The 22,358-nt window shown below is 57.9% G+C and overlaps 1 protein-coding gene across 2 annotated transcripts in view; it reads right to left on the reverse strand.

Moving 5' to 3' along the window:
- Positions 1 to 13,637, reverse strand: part of FAM222A (family with sequence similarity 222 member A) — a 29,316-nt gene extending 15,679 nt beyond the window's left edge. Inside the window, exon 1 of one of the 2 annotated variants that reach the window (XM_066199935.1) lies at positions 13,544 to 13,637. The gene's annotated coding sequence lies outside the window, so the exon portion shown is untranslated. Of the gene's footprint in view, positions 1 to 13,264; positions 13,327 to 13,543 lie in introns of those variants that run through there. The other variant, XM_066199934.1, reaches the window with a different exon arrangement.
- Between the last annotated feature and the right edge of the window lie 8,721 nt (positions 13,638 to 22,358).

Genomic DNA, 22,358 nt, shown 5'->3' on the forward strand with positions numbered 1-22,358 from the left:
TGCAGCCTGTCACAGGAGCTGAGGGCACCCTGAGGGCCCAGCAGATCCCTGGGGACACCCCCAGGCTGGGTTGTCCCCACCACTGCCCCCTGTGCCCTGCCACGCACAGCCCAGCTCCCTCCTGGAGCCATCCCGACCCTGGGCACGGATCATCATCGGCAGCAGGCGGGAGAGGCGCGGGAGCCACACGCCAAACTGAATAAAGCCACCGATTAATTCAGACCCTGCTGCTGCCCCTGTCTCCCGGGCGTCTCGCAGCTGAGATGATTTTTCCGACAGCTACGCTGCGCCTCACCCCACCTTCAGAGGCACGCTCAGAATAGGGAAGGCTCCAGTGCCACAGCCCCAAAACAGCGTCCATCTGTCCACCCCGGCACCCTGCAGGGAGCCCCAGAAGGGCCGTGGGCGAGCGGGTGGGCGCCTGGCACAATGGGCATCTGTGCCACAGTGGCATTTCGCTAATGCCGCTCCGAAAAGCCCCTGAATCAGCTGATGGGAATTGGGCGCTGGGCTGTCCAACGCTTAGCGCCGGCTTAGTTAGCTCCATCTGCATTTGAACTAATTCCAATCAGCAGGATCCGATTTAGTTCAAGCTGCTCTGGCTCTTTCGTGGCAGGAAAGGCAACACTCAGCAGTTTTGCTGGAACGCCCTGAGTCCGCACGGCCTCTGCCCAGGCTGTGCCCGTGGACCCACCATCATCCAGCACTGGGGCATAGGGAGAGTCCCATCGACAGTGGGGTCCCTTGGGGACATTTGAAGCAAGATCCCCCAGAAGCCCCAACCCCACATTCCACAGCTGTGGCATCACAGAATCAATCACAGAATGTTTTGGATTGGAAGGGACATTAAAGCCCATTCTGTTCCACTCCCTGCCATGCACAGGGATGCTTTCCACTATCCCAGGTTGCTCCAAGCCCTGTCCAACCTGACCTTGAACACTTCCAGGGACGGGGGAGCCACAACTCCATCCTTCCCCTCTCCCACCACGCCATCCTGCCCCACACCCAGCTAATCCATCTCGACATCACACTATTTATAAGCCCAAGGTCTTTGTGACTTTAATAAAAAACACCACCCTCTATGTCTAAAGCCCCAGTGATGGGAGGGTTTGGCACCTCCTCTGACATCAGCAGCTGATAAGTCGGGCTTATCTCCTCTGAGAGCCCTGCGAAGGTCCCTCCGGCGAGATAAGGCCAGCACAGCTGTCGATAGAGGCTTTCGCAGGCGAGGATTTAGATAAAAGAAAATGTGACGGGAGGGGGGAGAGAAGAAAAAAGGAACTTTTAAAGTCTCAGCCTGAAGTGGGTCTGTGCAGCTGCTGAGCTGTGGCAGGGCAGGGATGGTGAGGGACAAGGTCTTGGTCACCATCCAGGCTGTGGTGGAACAAGTCCAGGTCCTTTCCCAGGTGTTACTGGGGTGCAATCCCATAAAAAAGGAGTTTTGGGGGTTAGGAGAGGAAAGGGGAGCAGGACCAGGGATGCTGCAAAGCTGTTTGGGTCACACTATGGCCATGTCACCTCTGGCTACTAAAAGCCAGCACTGGGTTCAGCACAAGGACAGAAGGTGACAGGTCACCCTGGCTGGGAGAGGCACAGGAGGCTCCTGACAGTGCCAGACGGACACACAGACAGCACAGGGCGAGGCCAAGGTTGGTAGCAAACAGCGGAACAAAGCAAAAGCCTTCACTGGCCCCTGGTGTGCAGAGTACACCCAAAGTACAACTGGGCTTGTCCCTCCAGGGACAGAGGAAAATCCAACCGCACCAGCAGGGAACTCCCCTTCCTCACAGCCCTGGGGACATCAGAGCTCCCTCTCACCACTCCCCTGCCACTGCCACCACCACCACTGGTCCCACGGACACTGATTTCCCATCTGATGGCGAAGGTGAGGAGGTGTCAGAGGAGGAAAGATTCCCCTCTGCACACAGTGGATGCCCACACCATTGCAGAGCGAGCGGGATTTTGGCTGCTGCTACTGTCTGGCACTGCATCTCCCATCCAGATTTAGGGTGGAGAGGATGCAGGGATGCCACAGCCCAGTCCTACAAGGGGTGAGCACAGAAAGGTCACCCCACTGTGAACCACGGGGAGCATCAGGTAAAATAAAACCCAAAGTTTGTCACCGCCGGTCACCCCACGACCTTCCCTTGCCCGACCTTCCCTCATCCCGCCCGGCTAATCCGCTCCCCTCCGCGTGCTCCAGCCCCGGGCCTTTCAGGGGGCCCTGTTAATAATTAAATGTTAATCTAAAAAGCAATTTTAGCTGCAGTGCTGCAGATCTGGTTAGAGATTACATTAGCATGTAAGAGTCAAGGGTAATTTTCTCTAACCCCTCTTGTGATCTTTAAAACCCGCAGATCTTAAAGCAACACCAGCTCCTCTGATTAAAATTGGAAGCTGGGGTTTGCGACGGATAATGATGCTGGAAGTGATTATTTTGCTGCTCGGGGTCTCGCTGGGATGTGGGGACTGTGGGGGGCAGGGGGAGAGACCCAGAGCAGCCAAGTGGCTTCTCCCAGCCCATGCTCTGTGGAAATGCTGGGAAGGTGGTGGGGCGAGCCCCGGACCCAGCACTGAGTAGAGCTGGGACACTCTGAGAATCCCCATTTCCCACTTTTTTGGGCTGCTGTGACACCAGGATGGCACAGAGCCCACCAGCTGTGGCACAGTGCCAGGGACAGAGTGGCACTGGACCAGGACCCTCACTGCTGGCATCCTACAGCAGCATCTCATGTCTCTCCCACCCCACCCAGAGATGAGGTTTCTGCTCTCGTGGCAGCTCCAAGGAGAAACCTCTTGGACTCTTCAAGAAAGTCAACATCAAAAAATAACCTTTTGCTCACAAGCAGGGCCAAAGGAACTGGGACAAGGCAGGGCAAATCACCTCCTGAGCAGTTCCAAAGACCCTACGGAAGAAATACGGTATCAGATGTGTCTGTAAGGACAGAATTTAAAAAAAACCAGCAATTCGAGTGCTGTTGAGCTTTTGCAGACGTCCCCGTGCAGGGCTCGGGCGGCCTGGTTAAATTTATGTGTCAGCTTTAAGGAGGCCTCTCATCAAATGAGCTATTTTGGGCAGAGATTAAAGATCTATTTTCGCTGCGAGCAGGAACAGCTCTCGAACAGGTTAATAATGATTCTGGAAAGCCAAGCGCCTCCAGCACCCCGGGGCAGGAACCCAGAGCCCTGGGTGCTGTTGGGGGGCTCCTGAGGCTCCCTGAGACAGGAGGATGGGGGATCACAGTGCAGCATCCCCCCGCCCCGCTGCCATCCTGCCGGGGAGGGAGGAACCCCGCGTGCTGTGGCAGGCGCCGAGCAGCCGTGGGTAATTGGAAGTGGCAGACGCTGGCACGGCGCTGCCGAGAAGGTCATTACGTGGCACTGGGAACAAAATGCCAGGAGCGAGGGGGGAGAGGCCCCGTTAGCAAAGGTCAGGGCCCCGCTCGGGTGCCGTCGGTGTTTTTGGCAGGGCTCAGCCCTGGCTGCGCGCACCGAGGTCCCGGCAGGGCCAGCGCGCAGCGGGAGGGCAGGATCTGCCAGGTCCTGCCAGACATGTACGGACGTGTCCCCTCGGATGTGGCACCAGCTCCTCAAAGCAAAACCTCACTGATCCGACACGGTCGTGCCGTGCCTTCCTCCTGCACACGGGTGGGGAACAGGGGGTGGGGGGAGCTGTCCGTCATGGATGCTTGGGATGCTCACGGGCTTTAGTCCCAGCCCCAGCACAGACCTGGGATCAGCCAGCAGAAAAGCCAAGTGGTTCCATAGAGCAGCAATTAAAAACACTGTGGACCCCAACAAGGCAGGAGTCAACCCCAGCATGGGCAACCACACACACCATGGGCATTCGCAGCATCCGCATCTGCAACTGAGACCCAACAAACTCAGCAGTGCAGAGACCAAAGCTCCCCATCACAGCTCCTGTCCCTTCCCTGGCTCGCTCCTGCCTCATCCCAGGGGTTTGATTGTCCTCTGCAGTGACAGTCCCTGTGCTCCCATGGCCATGGTGCCCCGTCCAGCTGCCCCACACCCGGCAGCCGGGTGTGCTCCACTCCGTAATTACAGCCCCAAGTGCCGGAGCTGTGAAAGAATCTGACGAAGGAATCCAGGGTAGATCACGCTGCTGAAATTACTATAATCAAAGGCTTTCACAAAGGCTTCAAATGCAACCAATTACCCTGAAAGGCGAGGCAAGAAAGAAAACAAATTAACATGTTTGCACAGAGCCTCGGCACAGCGCACACATCGCACCGCGCCGCCCTCGACCCTGGCCGGCCGCTGCTCGCCATCCTCGGTCCCACTCCCCATCCCTGGCTACCCTCTCATCCTCCCTGGCTACCAGCTCTCCATCCCTATGGCTGGGCCTTATCCCACATCCTGCTCTGCTCGCAGCTGCACACAAAGGGGCTCTGTGCCCGTCCCTCACCCCGCAGCCGCCCACTGCCCCGCCGGCACACAAAAGCCCTGCCTGTGCCACGGCCGGCTCCGGCGCAGGCTCGGGGGCTTGCCAGGGTGGCCTGGGGAAACCTCCCTCGCTCCCTCCCTCCTCCCTCAGAGCTGGAGGGGTCCCCAGGCCAAGGGAGGGGAGGGGGGTCCTCAAAGGCACCCATTGAGTGCAGCCCTGCATCGCCCACCGACAGCTGGGGAAGCTTCTCACAGTGGGGACCCCCACCCTCCCCTCCTTCCTCTTTGTGCTGCCGGTCTGGGGGGGGGGGGGGGGGGAAAGAGGAGAAAAAAATAAAAATCAACTTCTTCCTTTTAATATTTAACGCGAGTCCATCACCCTCAGTCTATTTGGTAACACAAAGCTCTGGAGATTTAAACCCTTCTCACCCGGAGAGATGGAAATGAATGGTGCTCTTTAATGAGCTGGTTCAGCAGAAAAGATAGATTTCCAAGATTACTGGAGGAATTCTTATAATTGATGTGTACTTTTGTAACAAGGATTATACCACCATCCGGTCAAGTAATTCCAGCTCTTCCCCCCCTTTCTCCCAAGCTCACCCTGCTTTTGGGGTTCCCTGGGGAGAGGGACCAGGCTGTGTCCTTGTGGGGAGAAAGCAACTCAGGAGGGGGAGGAAGAAAAAGACAAAGAAAAATTAAACAGTTTTTTCTCATTCAGCCATACACAACCTAACACAGCCAGCGAATGGGAAAATAAGGCATCTCTCCAGTTTTCTCTATTTGTTTTACAAATCCCTACTTTCCCCACCGATCACCGAGGCCGGATGAGCCGCTGAATGCCGAGTAATTAAAAGGAACAGAGAACAATACTCAGCGCTGCCGAAGAACACGGAGTTTCCCTCAGATGTTTATAGCAATTGTATGAAAATGTACCAGGCGGGATGGGGAGAGCTGACAGCCGGGATTGGGAGCAGCCGGGATCGGAGCTGGCTGCCTCCCCCGCCTGATTGGCATTAATTGTGCGCGTTTGCAAAGCAGAACGGAAAGTCTGACACGAGCTGCGAGCCAACATTTCTTTCTAATAGTCTTAATGATTACACGAGAGCTGATGATCATCGCGGGGTGTTAATAGCCCGGAGAGTGGCTCCACGGCTGCTCCCGGTGGGGACAAGCCGGGGATGTCCCAGCCCAGCTCCCCCGGGGTGGGCTGGGGTGTGGTGGGATGAGCTCAAGTGGTCCCATGCGGCCACACCACTGCCTATCAGGCTGTAAAACTCTGGCAAGGGGACAGGAAGGACACGGAGGGGACAGGAAGGACACGGAGGGGACGGCAGCCTCCTGCTCCATCTCCAGGCTCTACCCCATCGGAGGGGTGGCAACATCAGGAGAGAGAACGCTGCCCACACTGAGCCCGCTGTGCAGCAGGAGGGTCCCCAGGCTGAGGGAAGCAGTGAGCCACCCTGCTCCTACAGGTGCCCCAAACCAGCCGCCACAGCCCCATCCCCAGCAGGTACTGCAGGAGAAGCTGGGGCCGCTGCCCTGGGGAGCGAGGAGAGAGACTGCAAATACCCCACCGACCAGCAGAGCCCGTCATTAACAGCTGATTAATGAAACACGAGTTTTCCCGACTCTTCACAAGGCTGTTTTTCCGAACGCCCTTGAGTTTCTCTGCCGCAGAGGCGAGCGGGCGCTGGGTGGGCTCGGGGAGCAGCACGGGCTGCTCCGACCGCGGCAGAGACAGAGCCAGACGTGCACAAAACCCCTGCACAGCCCCGGCCCGGCCAGGTTTACACGGGAGGAAAAATCGATGGCCATCGATCTGCAATACAAAGGGACCGTGGAGCTGGCAGACGGCAGGCGGCCGCCATCTGACCGGGGCTGTGCAGGGGACGCGGCGAGGGTCACCTCGCTGGGGACCACGCTGACAGGGGACACATTGGGGTCACATTGCTGGGGACCCACCAGGGGCATGGCCAGCAGCACCTGGTCCCTGCGGGCAGCACGGCCAGGCCACGTGCCACAAAGCCCCGCAGCAGCAGCCAGGGCACATCCCACGGTGTGTGGGTGGCCCTTGGCCGTGTCCTTGCTGGGACAGGGCTGTAACCTGCTGTCACCTGCTCAGCCTCCCCCAGCTGGTTGGAGAGACGGCCTCAGCCCAGCTCCGAGCTGTTTGATTTGTTTTATTGTCTGCACTGGCCAACAGATCACTCAGCTTTGGGCTTTCTGAGCTCACTAATAATTGTTCCCTGATGAAAAGAAATCGAGACTCGGTCCCTTTCTTCTTTCTCCCCCTCTTTCCAAAAAAGTCCGTAAAGAAGAGCTATAAAAATGGCTTGTTATCTCACCTAGCGAGGCTCGGGCTGTATGTTATTGCTAATTGGGTATAACATCCTTGTCTTGTTCTGCTCTCTGAAGCTAAATCAAGAAAGCACCACTGCTGCGAACTAATTATATCTCTGGACTGCAGACTCCAGCTTGTCTTCCCCTTTATTGAGTTAAAAAATGGTCACTAACCTTAATCTCTCATATTCCCAAGAATTAGGGCTGCTGGAAACCCACCACTTCCACCTGCATCCTGCTCTGTGCTGGGAAAGACAGAGCACATGGCCTGATGAAGGGTTTGTGCTGCTCTGGGACACAGCCCTGAGCCAGATCCCAGAGCTGCCCACCTCTGTGGCATCCCGTGACAACCACAGACACTGCTCAGGTCCCTGTGCCATGGAGACTTTCTCCCACACAGCTCAGAGCCTTCCTGTGCCGCACACACTCAAAGCCTGCCCATCTCTCCTCCTTATAGGAGACCTTCAGCTTCTTTCACTGGGATGTTTTTAAAATCTGTCCCCTCCTGAGCACTCCCAGGCTTGGCAGATGTGGGCAGATGCGAACACAACAGTCACATGGGCAGAAACCGAGGGGAGTGGATGCTGCTCCAGTTCATCCCCGTCAGCTCTCAGTCCCACGATGGACCCCCATGAACCTCTTAAAGCTGCTGCTCACCCCTGGGTCCCCCACAGGAGCAGGGACACTGCAGCCACCCAGCTGTGCCACTACAGGTGGCTTTGGATGAATCTCTCCGTTTACTGGCATAGCTGCACCCTCTGGCACTGCAGCCAAGGCACAGACCCCAGGAGAGAGGACAACCAGAGCCACAAGGGACGTTGAGATGAGCAGTGGAGCTTGGGCCACACAGGACAGCCCTATCCCTCCCTGTCCCAGTGACTCCCTCAGCACCAGCAACCTGGGGGCAGGAATACCAGCAGCAATGTGAGGCTGTGGGACAGGAACTGGAGCAGTGACACCAAGCTCAGTGTCCTGTCTGGCTCCATCCCCCTGCCTGCGGGCACCCACCCGTGCAGTGTTACTTTCCAAAGGCAAAGTCAAACTCCAGTTCTCCCCGCCAGCCAAGAGCATCCCTTAAAAAAAAAAAAATTGATACTTCCCTGACTATTAATTAACCTGAACCACTTAAAACTGCCTTCAATTTGTCAGGTTTAACTGCCAGCTCTTCTCGGTAAATCAAGCGTCGCGTGCAGATGGAGGCTGCGCGTGCGAGGCGGCGAAGGAGGAGGCGGGGAGCACGGGGAGAGGGGCACCCTGTGCCACGCTCCCCATCCTGTCCCCTGAGAGCCCTGGGGATGATATTCACACCCCACAATTAGCCAGGGCACGGTATTAAACACACCAGGCAGGCAGGAGCAGGCAGGGCAGCCAGCGGGGCTCGGAGCACCCCACACCGCAACCCTTCCTGTCTCCCCCCACGGCGCCCTTGTCGTGCAGCCAAGGCTGAATTGGAAAGCAATATGAATATTTATCTCTGACAGTGAAATCTCCCCGCTGCAGGGTATTAAGGCTTTATTAGTGTGTGGTTACCAGCCACGCTAAGCCAGCCCCCGCTCTTGCCCGGAGCGCAGAGAGATGACCTACAAGAGGCAGATGGCAAAGCCTTGGAGGGCCCCCGACGCCGGGACGTGCCTCCTGAAAAGGGGGCTGTGCACCCCAGTCCCACGCAGGCAGACACAGAGTCAAGGTCCCCCTACCAAAGCCCCCTCCTAACCCAGCACCAGCCCCTCCGAAACGCCTCCCCAGGCTGGGGCCGTCCCCCCGCCCCCGCAGCGCACGGCTCTCGCCGGTTTGGGTTAAAACGCTGATGTATTCTCTCTTTAGCAAAAGGAGTCCCAGGGGCTATAAAAACTCCCAGCAGGCTCCTGTCAGTCTCAGGTCATTAACTTTCTTTCATTGGGAGTTTGTTTACAGCCAGCCATAAATAGCGGCGCCCGCGCCGCTCGCTCGCCAGCGGGACGGGCTGGGATGGGATGGGGCTGCCTGTGCAGGGGGGTCCAGCACCCCGGGCTCCAAGGTGTGGGGTCCAGCACACACCTCTATCAACTTTCCCCATGCCCCGCGTTTCCCTGCACCCCATCCTGCTCAGCACAGCGCTGCCCACGGCACCGTGTGCCACGGAGCCACCTCAGCCCTGCAAATTGATGGGGTCACCTTGTGCGCAGCCTGAGGGAGCCGGAACGTGCCTGCGGCTCAGTCCCGGCCTTTTCTGGAGGAGGAGGAAGGAGGCAACTGGCTGGAGCTGTCCCCGACGGTGACCTGCCCCGAGTCCTGCCCCACATTCTCACCTAGCCCAGCCCCTGCGCCTGTCACAAGCACCAACCTCAGTTCAGGACCTCTGTGTGTTTGAGGTGACCCAGTCCCAGTGCACAGCGCCCTGGGGGAACACCAAGACCCCTCATGTCACCACTGCCTGCACCTCTAGAGCTCTGCTTTTCCAATAGCACAGACAGAAACACCAAATTGAGCGTGCCACTGGCACGGCTAGCCCAGTGTTCCTGCCGGGATGTTTCCCACACGTGGTTCCTCTAAATCCAGGCACCCACGGGACAATCTCAGAGCACCCACATCCTGCTGCCCGCCCAGGACAGGCACCCACAGCCCTGCCAATGCCCCTAACACGGGAAGCTCACCCTGGACCCTGTTGATGCCTCAGCAGCTCCAGCGAGTCACCCAGCTGGGATCCTGCTGGATGCAAGTGCCCAGGGCTGGCACAGGTGCTCGGGAGCTTTATTTGCCATGGCTGTGGGATCCCATCCCATGTGAACCCAGCTGGGGCTTCGATGGTTCCACAGGTACCCCCAGACACCATTTCCACAGGTACTCCCAGCAAAGCCCCTGGCACTCCCTGCATGAGGGGCTGAACAAGAACCTCAGGCAGTCCCCTCGCTGGCACAGCCAGCTCTGTGTGTCACCCCCACGCTGGCACAGATGGCTGGAGTGGCGACTCGGTGGCACAGTCCCCCCATGGCTGCAGAGGGGGGTCCTGGGGGTCCAGCCGGCTCTGGCAGCAGCCAGGAGCCCACCTCGTGTTGTATTTCACGGGATGGCTGCAGGACCAGTCCAATGACCAGCACTACACCAGTCTGTGCACTGGGCTGAGGGATTAAACCCCAAACTCACACGCGGTGACTTGTGCTCTTCCACCCATCCCTAGGCGAGCAGGGACTTGCCAAAAATCCCGGCCTCATCCCTGCCGGTGCCCCGCATCTATGAAAATATCTGTATTTTAACCCATATATTCACCCAACCTGTAATCAGAGCAACACAAATAGCCCCTGCTTCCCATGTAAATTAAAAACACCCATTAGGCAGATTTCAAAAGATGTCAGTAGGCTTATAATTATACACGACATCCTTCCGAGATAAAAGCGATTACCGGGGATGCAAATCACTTAGCAACCAATCAGTGCCCCCAGAGTGCGGAGCACTGACCAGCCATCCATTTTCGCCTCGTCCTTTTATTCCCTGCATCGAGCAAATACAAACACAGATAAAGAGAGGCACAATAGCTCTTGACACGCAAATAGGTTAACATAATAAAGCCAGCTTTAGCCGGCTCACTCGAGGGAGAAAAGCAATTCTCAGGCAAGCAGGAGGTAATAAAACAGGGCTTTTGTGTTCCTGGCTCCCATTCTCACCCCTGCGCCAGCTTTGCTGCATTAGCTGATAGGCATCGTGGTTTGATTGAATTACCTTTCATGAATATTAGCTTTTTGAGGAATGCGCAGGCAGAAGAGAAAGAAGAAATGTCTTATTTTTGCATGCAAGCGCCTGCTGCAGACGGACATGCGGCGGCACAGATGCCGGCGGGGGCCGGGAGAGGGGTCCCGGCAGGTGCAGCCCCCGGCCCACCCCGCCAGCTGCAGCATCCCCAGCCTTGGGGGGGGGTCACACACACACTCCCTCCATCCCAGGATGAGACACCACCAGCAAAGGACCTTACCCAGGGACACATATCCTGCTGTCCCCACAAGGAGCCGTGGGGCCGGGAGACTTCTGCCATCACCCCCCACGCTCAGGACCCCGCATCCCTGCCCGTGGTACCCCGACAGCCGGAGGGGACTGGGGTGAGCTGGCTCCCACCACACATTCCCGAGCCCAGCGCTCCCTGTGCCGCAGGATCACACCGGAGAGGGAGCGGGGCTGCCCGGCTCCACCGCAGATTTTCCCACACAAGTTGAGGCCACGCAGGAAACCCGCTCCAGGCAAAAAAATGAACTCCGCCGCCTGGCAGGGATGCAAACCGCCCGGCACTAATGCCGCACGCACGGCGGGGAGAGCAGGGGCAGCTCGGGGACGGCGGTGGGCACCGGGCACCCGGCTCGGGGGTATCATCCCCGTGGGGTCCTGGGACCGGGAGACCCTCTGTCTCAGAGGCAGAGCCCTTCCCCGGGCAGGGCAGCAGCCTGCAATCAAAAATCATCCTCAGGAGGGAAGGGGTTCCTCTGCAGCCTGCTCAGGGATGGACGAATTTCAGGCTCAAATAAAACACACAACTAGAGGGCCTAAAAAAAACTAAGGTGACGCGGCCTCAGCAGCTTGGCAGCAGCCACTCATGTCCTCCTTCCATGGGCTTCCCTGTTTCAGCCTGAGGGTAAATATTCACACCGAGATATTCCAATTTTTAACGACACGCTTGGCTGAAACAGGGCCCAGCTCACAGCCGGTGCTGCTCCGGCATCAAGAACGTGCCCTACTGGTACTGACCCTCAAACCAGCAGGAAAGCTGTTCCTGAAGCTGGGAAAACAAGCCGCACTCCCACAGCCAGGGAATGGCTTTCCTTTCCCCTGCTCTACGCACAAGGTCAGCAGAAGGCACCGCGGCAGGAGCTTCCCTCTCCTTCCACCGCGGCTTCGAGGCCGCCTGACCCGACCGCACCCGGCTCACGCATCGCCAATCCACTCCTCAAAGTTTTATGGATCCTTCATAAGAAGAATGCCTCGCGGGACGCCAGGTGCCCTCTGCCAGGGACATTTCCCACCTCACCCCACAGCACAACAGCCTGGGTGTGAGAGCTTTGCCAGCCAGGGTCCCGCCACAGCGATGTCCACGTGTGTGGCCACTGACCAGCGACATGTGCCCGGCACACTGGGCAGCCAAATCCCACCACAGAGGCATGAGGTGTAAAACTGCCAAATCCCACTAAATTATCCCAAGAACGACGCTGGACGCTCCTTGTTGAGAGAGGGGCCACGTGGCTCTGTCCCCATGCCTTGCAGAGCCCCACGGCCACTCTGCCCTCCATGAAAGCTCATCACCCACCCAAGGCAAGCTGCCTGCAGCCTCTGGACAAGAGCATCCCGAGCAGGAGGATGCACATATAAATATATATATGAACATATATATATACACACACACACGTAAATACATATCAAAACCTCCCTACGGGGATCCCGACAACCAGAGCCGGGCAAACCACCACTGCCCAACGCCAATGAATTCATCCCTCGGCAAACACCAAGCACGGCTCGAAAACTTTGCCACTGCCTCTCCTCGGAAATACCCCGCAGGGCCGGAGCCGAGCCCGGGTTGCAGCCGTGCCCTGCAGCGAGCTGTGCCGTGTCGCCGCCGGCTCGCTGCGTCCAGGCCCTGCCTCTCCAGCCATTAAATCTCCACGATGTGACGGCTCTCCCCGGAGCTAGATTGGGACGCTGGGGCTGAGCTGCTGGCACCGGCAACACCTCATTTCTGCCGGGGACCGAGCCGGAGAGGCGGCACAGCTCTGTCGTCCCCAGCTGGAGCCGGCGGCCGCCCCGGTGGATGCCCAGCCGTGCAGCCCAGGAGCTCTCGGGGACCACGATGCCTCGTCCCCGGTGAATCGTATTCCCAGCGCCGATATCCAGAAGATGCCACAGGGATGCTGCCTCCGCAGCGGAGCTTTTTCCAGAGGGGATTTTCCCCGGCAGAGCCTCCTGACCCGGCGGAGGCAGCCAGGGAGACGGGTGTTAAATAAACCATCGCTGGGTGGGTCCTTCTTCCCTCTCCTTTGTGACCGGCGGGATCCACACCAGGCGCCGGGTCCATGGCGGGGTCCTGCTCTGCCACCACCCGCTCCGGTGTCGCGGTGGGATCGGGCGCTTTCCTGCCCGGGATGGAAGAGCAAAAACCCTTTTTTTTTTTTTTTTTCCAGGCGAAAAGGGGCAGAAAAGGGTCGCAGCAAAGGCGGCAGCTCCCGGTCGGCTCCCGGTGGAAGTGTCTCAGCTTTCCTCCTGGAGGCACCCGTGGATATTTTATTTCCACTTATGAGTCAGGCGACCCAAAAAGCCATTAAAAATCAAAAATCGGATAAAAAAAAAGAATAAAACCACCAAAAAAACCAAAAGTTGTTCCCATTCCTCTCCGGTAGCGACGGGCAAGCCGGGCCCCGGCGCCGGCGGCTCCGCGGGCACCACCGGGCACCGCGCTGCGGCGGCACCGCCTCCGCTGCGCTCCGGGAGCCGGCGGAGCCCCCTGGTCCCCGCGCCCCCGCCCGGTAACCAGCCCCCACGACCTCCCCGGCGCCCGGACCCCCGTTACCGTCAGAGCTGGATCCGGGCCGGCTGCGGGCGCTGCGTTGCGGGGCGAGCCGGGCCGCCCCCCCCGGGCCGCGCAGCAGCAGCGGCGGCGCCCGCCCGGCCCCGCGCCCCGCCGGCGGCCCGCCCCGCCCCGTGCGCGGCCAGCGTGCGGGTCCCGGCGCTCGGCCCCCGGGGGGAGAGGGGGGGGGCAACGCGGGGAAAGCGGAGGAGGGGCGGGGGGTAAGGAAGAGCAAAAAATATCCGGGGGAGAGAAAAAAAAAAAAATTAATAATAAATTAACCCCAAATCCACCCGGCGCGGCTGAGCTGGGGCGGCGCGGCGACCCCGGGGGGCATCACACCGCGGCTGCCCCGGTGTTCCCTTTGTGCGGCGGCGGTCGGTGCCCGGCGGGGCGGGGCGGGGGGGGGGGGGGGTGTCGCGAGGGGCAGCGGCGGCGGCTCAGCGCTCCATGGCGGCGGCGGCGGCGGGCGGGGGTCGCGGCGGGGCGGGGCGGGGCGGGGGGCGCTGGCGGGGCGGCCCCGGCTGGCGGCTCCTGCCCGGCGCGCGGCTGCGGCGGCTCTGAGCGCCCCGCGCGGGGCCCGGCGGCCGCACGCGGCTCGGCCCCGCCCCCGGCGCGTTGCCATGGCCACGGCGCCGCGTCCTGCTCGCGGGGGGGGGTGAAAGGGGGAGGAGCGTCTACGCCGGACGTGCCCCCCCCCCCCACCATCCGCCGAGCCCCTCGTTCGCGGGAAAATCCGAACGGCGGGACTGCGCTTCCCGGCCTGCCCCGCGCGCCGCCGCCGCGCCGCGGGGCCGCGGGGAGCCGTGAGGCCTCATGGGAGTTGTGGTCCTGCGGGGGTGAGGGGAATGTGGGGACGGCGCGGGGTCACCGAGGTGACAAGTGCGGAGCTAACGGGGGATGAGAGCCAGGCTGAAGTTCAGCTGGGGACCCCAATGGCCATGGCCACAAGCACCCCCTGAACCCGGTGCACTGTGAGGTCCGAGCGAGCGCTGCAGTGGCTGAGGCTGCCCCTGTTAGCCCAAGTCCTGGAATCCATTATTGCTTGCCCAAAATCCCTGCCACGGCTTCTTTTTGCCGCTTCACGTGTGCGAGGGTCTGTGGGAAGGGGGCAGCCCGTTCGCTGTTGTCCACAATGGTCCCACACGGGCATGTGCAGGTCCAGAGCACCCCCTCAGCCGTCCAGTTTGAGCCTCCAGGGCTCATCACCTCCCTGCATCCCTCCTCCCTGGCTCCTGCCTCGCAGCACTGTGGTTTGGCCACTTTCGGGGAGATCTGGCTTTTACTGAGTTTTGTGGAGTTTTCAGTGGATCTGGCTTATTCTTGGGACCTCTCCACCTCCTCCACCCACGGACGCACCAGCAGCTTTCCAGGCATCCATAATCAGGGGTGGCAAGGGGAGAGCTGACACCCAGCGCCCATTTTCCAAACACATGAAGCTGCTCCAGTCACCACTCCTGATCCAGTAAATGCTGAAGGCTGGGAAATTAAAATAATAGCTGGATCTGCTTTCAGGAGAGCGACTCCTCTGTGCAATTATAACACGTATTATCCTCCCTGTGAAAATACATTATATTGAATAAATTCCCTCTCGGAGCAGGGCTATTCATACTGCTCATTTGTTTCAGTTCAAACATTTTTAGCTCATCTCTCTGGCAGGTTCTGGTGTAGTTTTATACCTTCTCTGCAGCTTATTTATCTGCTTCCCCGTGTTGCAATAGAGGCCAGCGATAAGAATAAAACCATTACAGATTTGTGAACAGCACTTAGATTTTTCAGAGATAATTTAATCAAAGCTATTAGGAAGGCAGGAAGAAAGATCAGTCTTTATTCAGGAGGGGAAAAAAAAAGGATATAAAAAGGAGCCTTCATTCTTCTCAGAAAATGTTTTAGCCACCTGAAGTCACTCACAAGGACTTGAAAGGGTGATGGCGTCTTTGCCGGGGAAGAGATCTGTCCCGGAATAGCAAACTTCAAAAGGTGGGTGTTTTGGCACTGCCTTCAAGGAGATACTATTAGGCAGTTCTGACCTCCCCATTTCCATCCTTTTTCTCTTTTTCTCCTTTTTTTTTTTTTTTTTTTTTTTTTTTTTTTAAGACTTTACAGAGGAGAAACACTTTTGTGATTCAGGGAACCCGTGAATACTTTGCCGGAACATAAATTTCCCCCAGCGATGTTGGGAACACAAGGAGAGCCTTAATCTGCTAATGAATGAGCTCTGCAAAGTGAGACCGGCTCCGCTGCCACTTCCAGAGGGATTGAATTGCAAGGAGGAAGCTGGAGGAGAGAGATTTTTAAAAGTCTTTCTGCTTTAGCACAAATAAATAATGCATCAGCACGTCTGGGGTGGCAGCGGGTGAGTCCCTCCCCTGAGGCACTGGGGAGCCCACCCGAAGTTTTCTATGTTCCCAAAGAAGGAATAACACAGGACTGCAGTGACAGGACAACGGGAATGGTTTCAAACTGACAGTGAGCAGGTTTAGATTAAATGTGAGGAAGAAATTCTTATCTGTGAGGTGCTGAGACCCTGGCAGAAGTTGCCCAGAGAAGCTGTCCCTGGAGGTGCCCAGGGCCAGGTTGGACATGACTTGGAGCAACCTGGGATAGTGGAAGGTGTCCCTGCCCGTGGCAGGGAGTGGAACAAGATGAGCTTTAATGTCCCTCCCAACTCCAACCATTCATTGATTCTCTTCTCTGATTCTGTGCTCTTTCAGATAACGATATCCCTTTAATTTAATATCATTATTTTTGACCGGCACTGGCAATTTGGAGCATGGAGCGTCTCCATCTCTCATCCTGACAAATGCACACTGTAATTCTTTGCCCAAAATGTCACTCTGCCCTGGCAATGCCTGGCCCTCGGAACGAGAAAGATTTCCCGGGGATTAAAACCGGGCCATTACTCTCTGCTTTAAATGCATTCAAGGTTCTGAAAGCTGTATCTGCTCTTGTTCTTTTTGTACGAAAAGTTATTGACTTATCAAGGTTAAAATCCATTCTGTATGGCCCAATAAAACAGGGATATCTCCGCATCCGTGCTGTCATTTGCAGGTCCGTTTTCATGGCAACAGGGCTCTTTTCTGCACATTAAACGGTTCAGTTGTGCAAAGTTCAGACATTACATAAACACAGAGGTAACAACAACAAAAAAAAAATCAATGAGCTCATAGGCATGGAAAGAGGAGATAGCATTGATTGGGGCCGCCGTCAATATTCGGGATCGCTGGCTCCTGCCCCGTGTGCAGCCCTCCCGTGCTGGCAGTGGGGATACAAAAGGATGATGAAGGACATGGAGGGGGAAATGGCACCTACACCTCCCTGCCAGCTCCTGCCTGTATTTAATGTCACCAGGGCACAGCAAGGGACACAGGGATGCCCACCCACCCACTGCGGTTCATCAGTGCCAGTGGTGCTGTCATCACTCCAGTGGGTCCTTCCCACGCCTGGTTTTGGTTCACAACCCCACTTCCCATTCCTATTGAATCCTTAGAGGTTTTCCCCAGCTCCCAGCTGTTTCCTAATGCAGTACTCCAGGCCGTGGGGGTCTAAGAGGTGGCTCCAAGCAAAGGCAGGACACATGGGGGACACAAACACTGCCCCGGCAGCACCACACTGAGGACACGGACCCACAGACCCATGGTGCAGGGTGTTGGGGCAAGGGACTTTGATGCTGATGGGAGATGTCAAGCTTTTTGCTTCCCAGTCAGAGGGGAGAGAGAGAGATTCTGGCGTTAAAATGCTCGTTAGAGGAGAGACACCAACATCTGTTGGGAAAGCAAATGGAGAGCAGAGTGAGACGGCCAGGGGCAGCCAGGCGTGAAGAGGAGGAGGAGGAAGGAAGGCAGGAGTGGGGGTCTCTTCAAGCTGCTGCTGTGGCACAGAGGATCTTCTACCCCTTGCCCTGTGCCAGTGCATGGGCTCATTCCTGGATCACAAATCTCACCAGAGCGAGAGGAGAATTTGCCCACAGGGAGTGACTGATCCCTTACGGCTCCTCGCTGGGGTCCTCAGGGCCAGAAGCTCCCCCAGTGCTGGGGCCAGGCTGGAAGACATGGATCCAGGGACCACAGAGGGCACGGAGGGCACGAAGGGCATGGAGGGCACAGAGGGCACAGAGGGCACAGAGGGCACAGAGGGCAGGTGGCCGATCCAGGCTCAGAAGGCTCCTGTTTGGGCAAGGAGCTGTGTCCAGCAGCATCCTCCCTGCTGTCCCCCCAGGTGCCACTGCCCTGGGTGGGCACAGAGGTGGAGCTGAGCAGCATTCAGGAGCAGCTGCCTTGGGTGCTGCAGGGTCAGCAAGGCAGAAACTCCTGTGCTCTGCGCTTGCCTCCCCCCGATTTATTTATAGATTCAGCAAGTTATTCAGCTGAAACAAATCCCCATTCCAGCCGGGTCCCACGGCCAGCGGCGCCTGCGTCCTCTCCCAGTGTATCAGGCAGCATTTTCTGGGGGGCACTGGCAGCCCCACAACACCACCCTGGCATCTGCAGGGCCGGGGGTGGCCTGGGCAGGGTGACAGTCCCCAGGGCACAGGTGGTGATAAAAAAACCACCCCAAGAGCAAGCCAGGATGGACCATCCATGGTGGGGGGATCAGGATGTGGGGTGAAGGGTGGGCTGGATGAGGTGGGGGGCTGGGGTCCACCCTGCTCCCCTTCCCAGCCCCCAGCCCCCTTGACAGTGATGCCGGGAGCGAGTGCTCACTGCCAGCCCGAGTCTATTTTTATTCCCTGCTTAAAAATATCCCCGTCCGGGTCACTGGCACATGATGGATCATCGTTCCTGCGACTCCCCTCAGGGTCTTCCCAGCTCCAACACAAGGAGCAGAGTCCAGCTTCCTGCAAGAGCACCCCACACCCTTCCCATCTTGTAAAAGCACTGAGGGGACACCACAGCCCCCGCACTGTGGGGGTGCAGAAATATCCACGTACTCTTGGGGCTGGAGTGTGATGAAGAGCAGCCCCAGCCCTGCCCCAGCATGGCCCTGTGCCAGTTCAGCATCCTGGCAGTGACCAGGAGCATCCTGAGGTCACTGTGTCCTCGCTCTCTGCTGTCACTGCTCTGCCAGTGCTCGAGCAGATCCTATGCCTTTTTCTTCCCTCCTGATGGTATTTTGTGAAAAATTCAACCTATTTCACCAAAATCTTGGGTGATAGCCCTTGTGAGGGGGCCAGGAGTGTAAGGAGGAGCCAATTCCAGCCTGTGGAGCATTTTCTATCCCTGTTAGTCCTGAGGCTCTGATGCCACCCGAGATATGGCGCTGACTGACAGGTGATTTGGTCTTATCTCAATGGGGATGTTTCATACCCGGCATGGGGCCATCCCACAGCCGCTTGCTGGAGGGCTCAAAAGCATCACTGGGTGGAGGCAAGGCCAAGAGGCTTCAGGTGGGTTCCAAGGCTCCAGCTGCTGAGGGGACCCTCCTTGGGCACAGCAAAGGCACCCAGGGAGGGCTTGGTGGGCACAGCTGGGTGTTGTCCTTCACTGCTGTGGGCATCACCACCTCCCTGCTGGTCCCCACAGTGCTTGGGCCTCAGAGTCCATTACAGGGAATTCACCAGCTCCTTGGAAAAACCTTTTGACTCTGTGAGTGACCAGTTCCTGGAAGATGACACGATCAGGGCAAGGTCTGATGGTGCTGCTGGGCTTGTTCCTGCCCCATGCCTTGCATGTGGTGTCCCCTACGTCCCCCCCACACCATATTTTATTTCCCTCCCATTGCTCTCTAACCAGTTTCCTTCTGCCCCAAAAGTCTCAACTGTGGTGTTTAGCTGCATTTATGGAGCAGTGCTGGGATGTGCTGCCAGCCTGGATTACAGGGTGGTCCCTGCCAAGGGGGGCAGCCCCAGGAAGCCGAGGTACGGGAAGGAAAGCAGAGCAAGCTGGAGATTCCCAGGAGATCTTCACCTTTAACTTATTTGCTTCTTTCCCCTCCAAATCTGCTGACATTTGGAAAAGGGGAATTGTTGCAATTTGCTTGTTTCAGCAGGTTCCCCCTCTCCCCTGTGCTGCTCCCAGCTCTGCTGGGCTGTCAGTGGCCCCAGCACTGTGGAAGGCACCGACTGGTGGGAGAAGGAAGGTGAATGATCCCTGAACCTTCCACAGTGGGACAGAGCAGTGCCAGGGCACCAAGCAATGCCCAGAGGCTCCAAGCAATGCCATACAGTGGGACCAGAACCCCTGTGCCCCCCATCAGGGCTGCCAGGAGATCTGGCACAGCCCCTCGGCCTTTCAGCCAGGGAAGCACCCGATTCAATCCTCCTGACAGTCAGGAATTTCAAATGATTTATTAAAAATGTATAGAGCCAGGTTGTCGGTGTCACTGCTCTGATAAGAGCGTCATTTCCCGTGGCAGCCGCCGGGTTTGTGTTCCCCTCACTCAACCCGCTCCAGGGGGAAGGATCCTCCCACTTGGATATTAATTTTTTGCACATTGCTGCAGGCAAACCCATCCAGGTTCTGTGAGGTGCTACAGCTGAGCCGTGACCTCTGCGAGGCATCATTGAGTCCCCTGCCCACACCTCTGCCTGTCCCCTGTCCAGCCTGGCCGTGGCACAGGGGCCAGGACAGCACCAGACTGGGCTCCTCCTGCCCCCTCTGCCCCTTTTGGCTCCTTGGGGTCTGGGAGTCCCTTCCTGATGACCCACAGCACCCAGGGAAGGTTAATGGAGATGTAGAGAGCACAAGGAGCTCCATTCCCACCCGGTGTATTCCAGAGAAGGAGAAATGGGACATCTTGGCAGCTCTGCCATCCATCCGTGCCACCCCTGTCCCTGTTACCTGGCACTGGGACCTGCCCGTGTCCTCAGCAGGCTGTGCCCAAGCCCATTGCCTTTACAGCAGATGATCAATTTAAATCAGGATTTTCTCCTGCTTTTTTCAAAAACCACTTTCTCTGCAGCACCCTGGTTTTCTCTAGAAGCCCAGCTGGCAGCACTGGGCATCCCCAGCCCTGCTTGTGCTCTGATTGTTCCGTGGGACCATCCTCACCATCCTCAGTTTGGGGCTGGGGATGAGGCAGCCGGGTCTCAGTGACTGAGCCAGCACATCCGTCACCATCAGCACGGCTCCGCCTTTGTGCAACACCAGGACCGTGCAAATCAGGCTCTGTGTGCCCCCGAGCCGGGCTCTGCATGGAGCCAGCCCTGAAATCCCTCCTGGAAAAGGCGCAGCACTCTTGGGCAAGAGCCTTGTTGTTCCAGGATAACGGGAGCCTGGCAGGGCTCCCACATGAGGGCTGCCAAGCCCAGTGGATTGGCAGGACCACCCCACCTCCTGTGGCATCTTGCTCCCAGATCCCACTCCCAGAACCCTGCTCCCAATATCCCTCGTCTGGAAGTCAGCTCCCAGCACCCAGCTCGCAGCACCCTGTCCCCAGGAACGTGCTCCCAGCATCCCGCTCCCAGCATCCCGCCGCTCACAGCCCAGTCACGCCACCCCCTCTCCCAGTTTTGAGGCCAGTTATGGCTCAGAAACTAGCACGGTGCCCAGGTGTACAATCCCCATTAGGCTTTGCTTAAAACCAATTAACCACCGTTATAAGTTTTCCATTTCGGAGCAGGTTTCCATGGGACGGCCAATCTCCTGCCAGGCAGCTCGGAGCTGGGTGCCAGCAGAGCTGCCAAAGCTGGGGCTGCCCTTGTTTGAGAGAAACACTCCTGACCCCACCTCATCACCCCAGGGTGGCTTCCCAGCCCTGAGTCCCTGCGGATGGTGCTGAGCACCGGGGTGGTCCCTGTCCCATCCCTGGGGACACGTGGGTGACACCCACATTGGGCTGATGGCCACGACGAGGTGCTGGAGGCCTTGGCTCCTGCTGTGTCCCACGGCAGTGGGGATCCCATGGGAACAGGGAGGAGGTGGCAGCTCTGGATGGTGCCGGGCATCTCCGGGCTCTGGGGCCAGGGGGCCCCGCGCATGGCTGAGCTTTCCTTGCGCTGCCGGTGCCCTCCCGCCGCCGCCTTTGATCCGCACGATCCAAAGAGCAAAGGCAGCGCCTTTGTGCGCCGGGAGGCTTTGAAGTCTCCCAAAATGGGGCACAGGGGGGTGACTGGCCCCTCTCTGCCGGCCCAGCCCCACTTTCACTCCTGTTTTATTTCCTTCTTCCCAATTAGGAGCCACCTCTGGCAATAAAACCTGTAAACTTTCCCTGGCCGGGGCTGGGGGCTGTGACACCTCAGAGAACCCTCCGGGGGTCCCAGGATGCTCCCTCCCACCCTCTGTGGCCACATTGATGTGTTCCCCCAGCACAGTGACTTCCCCAGGAACGTTGCCCCCGCTCTGGGTGGCAACAGGCAGGTCCTGCCCAGGGGGTGACGCTAATTATCTCTGTCCTTAATTCTCATCCCGTTTTTAATTTCCCATTCCAAAAGCAGGCGCAAAGAGCGGCTCTTTTCCAAACCCCCCCCCCCCCCCTTCCCCTTTCGGTGGCTCCGCTGAGCCCCGGGAGGTTGAGCGGAGCCTGGTGGGGACGTGTGAGCCTGCGTTTTTCTGTGAGAAAAATGCGCATTGATCATTTCTGGGAATCAGGCTGTGTTTTTTACTCTGAAGCATCCATTATACACAGCTGCTTAATTGACGAGCGCTGCCGAGTCACCTCGGCTGCCGGAGTAAAACAGCCTAAAAGCTCCAGCGCAGAGGAAGTCCGCGCTTTATAAATTGATTCAGTGGGGGAGAGAGAGAGCGAGTGAAAAAAAACATTAATTACAGATGCTTCTGTGGGCACTGTTTTATGGCAGCGAGACCAGGATGTGGGCAATTCTCCTAAATGTGCTGATTAGACAGCACTTCATGTCTGGGAGCACATTAAATGGGCTCTGTAAAGCTATTAAAGATGCAGCGCCATAAAGAATTGACAAGAGCGAGCAGCAGCGGCGCAGCCCCGGGCTCTTGCCGGGTTCCAGCCCAGCTCCTGCCCCACTCCTGTCCCAGGCTTCTCCCCATTCCTGCTCCGGGCTCTTTCCCAGCTCCTGCCCAGTTCCTGCCCCACTCCTGTCCTGGGTTCCTGCCCAGCTTCTGGGAACTCCTGCTGTCCAGAGGACAGACACCCTGAGATCAAACAGGATGAAAGTCAGGGGACTTTGGGTGCTGCTCTGGCT

This window comes from Chamaea fasciata, unplaced genomic scaffold, assembly GCF_029207755.1.
Source record: "Chamaea fasciata isolate MVZ Bird 193981 ecotype frontalis unplaced genomic scaffold, bChaFas1.0.hap1 SCAF_18, whole genome shotgun sequence".
Classification (NCBI taxonomy): Eukaryota; Metazoa; Chordata; class Aves; order Passeriformes; family Sylviidae; genus Chamaea; species Chamaea fasciata.